Genomic DNA, 8,958 nt, shown 5'->3' on the forward strand with positions numbered 1-8,958 from the left:
TCTTTCGTTCTGTTTTGTAGTTGGCATAGTTGCTAATACTTAGGTATCATATTTCTGGATTTCTGATTTTTCACAGGAGAGGAAGATGTGGCAGCAGGGGGCCCTGTATTCCAATATTATAGGTCACCAGCTGGAACTGAACATATGCCACCTAGACCCAAATTTATAGAATAGTAGTGTTTCAATCAGGGTTGGTGTAGGTTTTGCTTCTAGAAATGCCCCCATTGACTAAGCCCTTGGATTCTCCTTCGCCACACTTTTCTACATTTCCACTTCTCAGGTTCCTCAGTTGGTTCCTTTCCCCGTGCCTACTCTTGGCTCAGTTTGTTTGTTACAAATAGCATTTTCAGAAGCTCACAACTGGGGCACCTGGGTGGCTCAGTCGGTTAAATGTCCAACTCTTGGTTTTGGCTCAGGTCACAATCTCATGGGTCGTGAGATCGAGCCCCGCATCAGGCTGTACGCTCGGCAGGAGTCAGCTTGGATATTCTCTCCCCCTGCCCCTTCCCCCGCTCTCTTTCTCAAATAAATAAACCTTTTAAGAAAAAAAAAAAATAGAAGCTCACAATTAAAACTCCACCATGGCTAGTGCCTCATGCCCTAGATCTTCTCTGGTTTATGGATCTGTGTGATGCTCACTTCTACAAACCAGGCTCCTATTCCTCGATCATATTCACTGGTCCTAACCTTAAATGTGACATGGAAATGGACCTTGACCTCTGATCACAACCATCAGTCTAAAACTGATAACCATCCTGATGTTGACTTCTTTCATTTTGAGATGACCACTTACAGTAAGAGGTAATGGCTGAGAGGCGCCTGGCTGGTTCAGTCAGTTGAGTGTCCAACTCTTGGTTTTGGCTCGGGTCATGATCTCTGGTTCCTGGGATTGAGCCCCGCTTCGGGCTCCCTGCTCAGCAGGAGGCCTGCTTCTCCCTCTCCCTCTGCTGCTCCCCCCCCCCAACACTGCTTGTACGCTCTTACTCTTGCTCTCTTCCAAATAAATAAATCTTAAAAAAAAAGGTGAATTGAGATGAACATGTGTTGCTGTGTTTCCATTCATCTGTTTGCTCAAACAAGAATTTTGAGAAGAATGGAAATGAATTTGTTGCACTAATATAAATTTGTTTAAATAGTATGCCTTAGGGACACCTGGGTGGCTCAGTCAGTTAAGCAGCTGCCTTCGGCTCAGGTCATGATCCCGGGGTCCTGGGATTGAGCCCCACATCGGGCTCCCTGCTCAGTGGGGAGTCTGTTTCTCCCTCTGCCTGCCGCTCCCCCTGCTTGTGCTCTCTCTCTCTCTGACAAATAAATGAAATCTTTTAAATAAATAAATAGTATGCCTTAGTTTGATCCAAATTCACTGTCTCACAGTATGAATGTGTATTGCAGTGCTTACTTGCAGTTTACTCCCAACAATCTATAAGGAGTCTGGGGCTGTTTGTTGCATTAATAGGAATTCTTCTTTTTTTTCTTTTTTTAAAAGATTTTATTTATTCATTTGAGAGAGAGACAGAACACAAGCAGGGGGAGAAGCAGAGGGAGAGGAAGAAGCAGACTCCCTGCTGAGCTGAGAGCCGGACGTGGGGCTCTATCCCAGGACCCTGGGATCATGACCTGAGCTGAAGGCAAACGCTTAACCGACTGAGCCACCCAGGCAGGTGCCCCTGATTTTATTTTTTATTTATTTGACAGAGCATGTGAGCACACAAGCAGGGGGGAGAGGGAGAAGCAGGCTCCCCACAGAGCAGGAAGCCTGATGAAGGGCTCAGTCCCAAGACCTGGAGATCATGACCTGAGCCACCCCGGTGCCTTACACTAACAGGAATTCTTATCCAAACTCCTAATCAGATCGATCCTAATTCCTCCCACTTCTTAAGAATATGCCTTTGAGATGAATGTATATGTTGCATTGCTTATGTTCATGTTAGTTAATACTAGCCAGCAATAAGGTTTTGCCTTTAGGAAGAATGTCTGAGACTGAGCTTGTTTGAACTAAAGAATGATGCTTTTCAATAGCACTAATTAGATTCATGCTAATTCCCTCTACCTCAGAGAAATAATGTGCCAGAGAGATGAACATATGGAGCACACTTCTTGTCCATCTTGGTTTATGCTAACATGCAGTTAGGAGTTTTGTAAATCAAATAATTGAGACTGAGCATGCTTACATTAATTAGACTCCTCTTAATTGGCTCAAACTCTCAGAGCTGGCTGTTGAGGTGAATGTATATTGATGAGTTTTATTCATCTTGTTTCACTAATCCTGACCCAAGCCCTGATGCTAAGCCAGACACACTCCAAAGACCTGTGATTTTTGCCCCCAGCCTGACCTTGCACATGAACATGACCTTGATATTGAACCTCTTAACCTTCATTGTGACCTTGACAACCTTCCTGTACCTCACATTGACTTTGACCCTTCCTTGCTTTGAAAGGACCTTGAAACTCATTCTGACCATGTCTCATCCTAATTGTTTTGTTTTTTTTTAAGATTTTATTTATTTATTTGACAGAGAGAGACACAGCGAGAGAGGGAACACAAGCAGGGGGAGTGGGAGAGGGAGAAGCAGGCTCCCCGCAGAACAGGGAGCCGGATGTGGGACTCGATCCCAGGACTCTGGGATCATGACCTGAGCTGAAGGCAGTCGCTTAACCAACTGAGCCACCCAGGCGCCCTGTCTCATACTAATTGTAAGTTGACCGTGTACTTTCCTCAAACTGGATCTTTTTTTTTAAAAGATTTTATTTGAGGGGCACCTAGGTGGCTCAGTCGGTTAAGCATCTGCCTTCGGCTCAGGTCATGATCCCAGGGTCCTGGGATTGAGCCCTGCATCAGGCTCCGTGCTCAGCAGGAAGCCTGCTTCTCCCTCTCCCACTCGCCTGGCTTGTGTTTTCTCTCGCTGTGTCTCTCTCTGTCAAATAAATAAAATCTAAAAAAATTAAAAAAGATTTTATTTGAGAGAGAGCACAAGCAGGGGGAGCGGCAGAGGGAGAGGGAGAAGCAGGCTTCCCACTGAGAAGGGAGCTGAACGCGGGACCCTGAGATCATGAGCTGAGCCAAAGGCAGACGCTTACCCAACTGAGCCACCCAGGTGCTCCTAAACTGGATCTTTTCCATGAACCCAGCCTTGACCCACCCTGCCTATGAAATAATCTTGGACTTGACTTTATCCTTGAAACTGCCCTTGATCCTAACCCTGATCCAGTCTCTCATCCTTTGGATATCATGTTCCTCTTGCCCTCATTTTGAGCTTGACCTCAACTTGACCCTAAATATCACATTAATATTCATCACAACCTTGGAATGACCTTAAAATTCAAAATCTTAATTAGCCAAGATCAATGCTAAACTTACCCTTAAATTTGATCATCTTGAAGTGACCTTGAAATTTACCTTTGGGGCGCCAGGGTGGCTCAGTTAAGCACCTGCCTTCATCTCAGGTAATGATCCCAGGATCCTGGGATTGAGTCCCGCATTGGGCTCCTTGCTTAGCGGGGAGCGTGCTTCTCCCGCTCCCTCTGCCGCTCCCCCTGCTTGAGCTCTCTCTCTCTCTCAAATAAAATCTTTAAAAAAAAAAAAAAAGAAAAATTAACCCTTATCCTGACCCTGATCACCCTGCCATCTTACACTGAGTCACTGATTTTAACCTAGAACTTCTTGACCTCGATCTTGTCCTTCATACACTAATGATCCTGACAGTGATCCCCTTGAAATGACCTGGATTAACTTTGAAGTTGACCTGGAACCTGACCTTGATCTGATGTTCTGACTATAGCCCTCTTTCAGCTTGATCTTGAACTTGACCTTCAACCTTACACACTAACAATCATCCTGATATTAACCCTCCTTGAACTTGGAATGACTATGAATTTGACCTCGAATTTGAAAGTGATCCTGAACCAGGCCCTAATTCTAACCCTTGTTTTCACCCTGACCATCATCCTTACCATATTTTGTTCTTAGTTTTGTCCTTGAAACTGACCTTGCCTGTGGTACTGAACCAAATACACTGATGCTTTTCATGACCTTGAGCCTAAATCTGAAACACCCTGATCATTGTCCTGGCCATGTCATGTCCTAAATTTATACTTGACCTTGAATCCATCATCATGTCACTGATGATAGTCCTGATTTTGAGCTGCCCTGAACTTAAAATGACTTTGATCATGGCCCTTCAGAATATTCAGACCTTTGACCTGACCCTTATCCTGATAGAAACCAGTACTCTGATCCTTTCTTATCCTAAATTTTTACTGGATCTTGAACCTGACCTTAAATTCTTAAGACTTTTTTTTTTTTTTTTAGTAAGTAAGCTCTACAGCCAACGTGAGGCTCAAACACATGACCCCAAGATCAAGAGTCGCATGCTCTTCTGACTGAGCCAGCCAGGTGCCCCCTTAGAACTCTCTTTCTGGCACCAACAACCATCCTTTACCTTGAGACATCATGACCTTGAAGTGAATTTGAATTTGAATTTTTCCTTGAATCTGACTCTGGTTCTGACCCTGATCATCATGATGACTGTATCTTGCTTTTTGAACCTGACCTTGACACTGCCCTAGATTCTCACTTTGACATTGACATTCATTTTAACCTTTCTCAACTTGACCTTGAAATAACATTACCTTCATACTGATCCTGCCACTGTACTGACAGACCCACTTTAACCCACCCAACCCTGAATTGATAATTATCCTTAAAATTGACCTTAACACTAACTGTGATCCTTATCCTCTTACCTTCATCCTGACAGATCATGATCTGACCTGCTACTCCTTGAAGTTTATCATGAAGCCAACTCTGAACCTGACCATGTGCCCCTAGTCCTAGAGGCCTTTTCCTGTGTCGCAAATTACTGTCCTCTCACAGATCCCATTCTGTTCTCTTTCTTTGGCTTTTCTCTTGGGTATGTCCTGTGTGATTAGTTTACTAGGACCACTGTTACAAATACCTCAGACTGGGTGACTTAACAATTTCATTTTCTCACCATTTTGGAGGATAGAAGTTCGAGATCAAGGTGTCAGCAGAATTGGCTCCTTCTGGGGGCCCCTCTCGTTGGCCTGTAGGTGGGCATCTTTTCCCTGTTTCTTCACATGGTCTTCCCTCTGAGTGTCTGTGTCCTAATCGCTTCCTAGGAGGACACCAGTCATAATGGGTTAGGGCCCACGCATATGACCTCATTTTAACTCAGCTACCTCTTGAAAGAGCTTGTCTTCACATTCTGAGGTACTGGGACTTAGGACTGCAACATATGAATTGGGGAGAAGACAATTCAGCTGGTAACATATCCTGTCTCCATATTAGCTCCTATGTCTGTCATTAACTGTTCACTTATCTTTATTTCTTAAAGCTGGCTTCATGCCAGGTTTCCCCTTCCTGACTTAAAACTTTCCCCTTCCCTTTCCTTAAAAACCTTGTAAGGGAGGTGCCTGGGTGGCTCAGTTGAGCGTCTGCCTTCGGCTCAGGTCATGATCTCAGAGTCCTGGGATCAAGCCCCACATTGGGCTCTTCTCTCAGTCAGCGGTGAGTCTGCTTCTCCCTCTCCCTCTCTCTCTCAAAGAAATAAAATCTTAAAAAAAAAAAAAAGGCAAAAACAAAAAAAACCTTGTAAGGTGCGAACTACCTTCTGTAAAGAGAAAAAACAGTTAAGAGAAAACAACTTGTCTAAAGTTGGCTGAGAGGGACGCCTGGGTGGCTCAGTCGGTTAAGCGGCTGCCTTCGGCTCAGGTCATGATCTCAGGGTCCTGAGACTGAGCCCTGCATCGGGCTCTGCGCTCAGCAAGAAGTCTGCTTCAAGATTCTCTCCCTCTGTCATTCCCCTCACTTGTGTGTGCTCTCTCTTTTGCTTTGGCTCAGTCGTTACGCGTCTGCCTTCAGCTCAGGTCATGATCCCGGGGTCCTGGGATCGAGCCCCACATCGGGCTCCCTGCTTGTCGGGAAGCCTGCTTCTCCCTCTGCCTCTGCTTGTGTTCCCTCTCTCACTATGTCTCTCTCTGTTGAATAAAATCTTTAAAAAAAAAAAAAAAGTCAGCTGGAGGCCTGGATCCCACCCGATTTATTAAACTTGACAGTGCTGGGGTATCCCAGGTAGACTTTTTTTTTTCTTTTTTCTTTTTTTTCCAGATTTCATGTAATCTCTACACCCATCGTGGGGCTCAAACTCGCAACCTGGAGATCGAGTCATGTGCTCCACCAACTGAGCCAGGCAGGTGCCCCCAAGATAGCCTTTTTTTTTTTTAATAAAGGTTTATTTATTTATGAGAGAGAGCAAGCACAGAGGGAGAGGGAGAAGCAGACTCCCTGCTGAGCAGAGAGCCCAATGTGGGGGCTCAATCCCAGGACCCTGGGATCATGACCTGAGCCAAAGGCAGACACTTAACCAACTGAGCCACCCAGGTACCCCCAAGGTAGTTTTTTAAAACCTCTCCAGGTGATTTTTTTTTCTTTTTTCAAAGATCTTATTTATTTGAGAAAGACAGCACAAGCTGGGGGGAGGGGCAGCGGGTGAGGGAGAACCAGATTCCCCACTGAGCAGGGAGCCTGATGCGGGGCTCTATCCCAGGACCCTGGGTTCATGACCTGAGCCAAAGGCAGACGCTTAGCCAACTGAGCCACCCAGGTGCCCTTTCCAGGTGATTCTAATGTGCAGCCAGAGTTGAAGTGGTGAAAAATATTACCCTAAGTATTTTTTGAGTTACAATTACATGTATGGCCCGTTGCTGGTTCCTAAGAGACAGAAGAGGATTTAGGCTTAAAAAAGAGAGAGATCTCAATTGTGTGTTCTAGCTGTACGCCCCCCACACACACTAAGTTGCAGTCCTGCCCATTAATTTTTGACCCCACTTGCCCTACACACATCCAACCAATATTTTTAAACTGGAAGATACCACACAATATCCAGTTTTCTAGCTGCTCTTAAAAACTTGGAAAGGGGGGCTCCTGGGTGCCTCAGTCGTTAAGCGTCTGCCTTCGGCTCCGGTCATGATCCCAGGGTCCTGGGATCGAGCCCCACATCGGGCTCCCTGCTCAGTGGGAAGCCTGCTTCTCCCTCTCCCACTCCCCCTGCTTGTGTTCCCTCTCTCGCTGTGTCTCTCTCTGTCAAAAAATAAAATCTTTAAAAAAAAAAGACTTCGAAAGGGGCACCTGGCTGGCTCAGTTGGTAGAGCATCCAACTCTTGATCTTGGGGTCATGCTGTGAGTTCAGACCCCATGTTGGGTGTGTATAGATTACTTTAAAAAAAGAAGAAGAATTTGTTGAGGGCACCTGCAAAGCCAGCACACTAAAATTAACACACGAAAAACAAATTTTAAAAACTATTGGAGGAAAATGCGACGCTGTGATCTCATTCCTGAATACCTCATAATGATCATTAATTGAGGACCCACCTCACTTAAAACTTGCCTACCTTGCTATAGGTCATAAAGTGCCTTGTGCAAGTGCTGGCCGAGAATTCTGAGTGGACTACACCTGCTTCAGGAGATCTGGCTTACGGCTTGGTGAGGCCCTGGCCGGACTGCTCTGCCCATCCCTCTCTGACTGCCAGCCCTCCATACCCTTCGCTTCCTGGCCAGTTGGGAGATGCCGGATGTCTGGAAGATAACCTGAGTGCTGGCATGGTGCACCCCGTGCCTCCCTCTTTCCTTCGAGGAGAGGAGCACTGTGCTTTCACATTCCCTTTCCTGGCTCCTCTTCAGCTGGCAGAAGTCCCACCTCCATTCAGCCTGCAAGGCTGAAGATGCCCTCTTTTGCGGGGGTACATGGAATTTTGCTGGAATTACACGAAGGGAGCCAGTGCTGGAATTTTGTTAGCCACTTGGGCTTTAGTCTAGTTCATTGGTGAATTATTACTCCCTTCTTTAGGCCAGGGAGGGGAAAGGGTAAAGGCATAATACATTTCGAGCTTTAAGGAAGGAAAAAGCCACCTGGGAGGGCCTATTGAACTGAAGTGGTGAATTCGATAGTTGGGTTTGCATCCGTATCTGTTGCTTCTAGCGTGGCTGTCAGTTCAGAAAAAGTACCCTGGCTCTCTCTGGTCTTTCTCCCCCCCCCCCCCCCCCGACCCCCGCCAAAAAGGACTGTTTGGGGATTGTTTTGTCTAGGAGTTGTGGAAGGGCCAGGAAACTTGTCTTTTCAATTCCTTGCCATGGGATAGGATCCTCCAACTCTGACTTTAATTCAGGTTATCCTGAAGAGCACCAAAATGCTATTAGGTCATTGATTCTCTGACTGCTAGAAAAATGCTGAAGCCTATTAAAAGGATTATACACCATGGCCAAGTGGGGTTTATTCCTAGAATGCAAGGATGCTTCAACATGAAAATCTATCAATATAATCCATATTTATAGAATGGAGGGAAAATGGAGGCGCCTGGGTGGCTTAATTGGTTAAGTGTCTGCCTTCAGCTCAGGTCATGATCCCAGGGTCCTGGGATCCAGTCCCACATCGGGCTTCTTGCTCAGCGGGGAGCCTGCTTCTCCCTCTGCCTGCCGCTCCCCCTGCTTGTGCTCACTCACTCTGACAAATAAATAAAATCTTAGAATCAAGGGAAAAAAACATGATCCCATCAATTAATGTAGAAGAAGCATTTGAAAAATATTCAACAATTTAAATATGGAGAAAATATTTACACATCATCTATCATCTATCTATCTATATATATATAAAGAACTTTAACTCAATAGCAAAAAGAAATTAAAAAATGGGCAGAGGAGTTGAATAGACATTTTTCCAAAGATAGATGGCTAATGGATATGTGAAAGGGTGCTCAACATCACTCATCATCAAGGAAATGCAAATCAAAACCACAATGAGATATCACCCGTCAGAATGGCTAAAATCAAAGAGCTGAGAAATAACAAGTGTTGGTGAGAATGTGGAGAAAAAGGAACCCTTGTGCAGCCCTAGGGAAAACAGTGTGGACGTTCCTCAAAAAATTAAAAATAGAACTACCATA

Source organism: Halichoerus grypus, chromosome 1 (assembly GCF_964656455.1).
Source record: "Halichoerus grypus chromosome 1, mHalGry1.hap1.1, whole genome shotgun sequence".
Lineage (NCBI taxonomy): Eukaryota > Metazoa > Chordata > Mammalia > Carnivora > Phocidae > Halichoerus > Halichoerus grypus.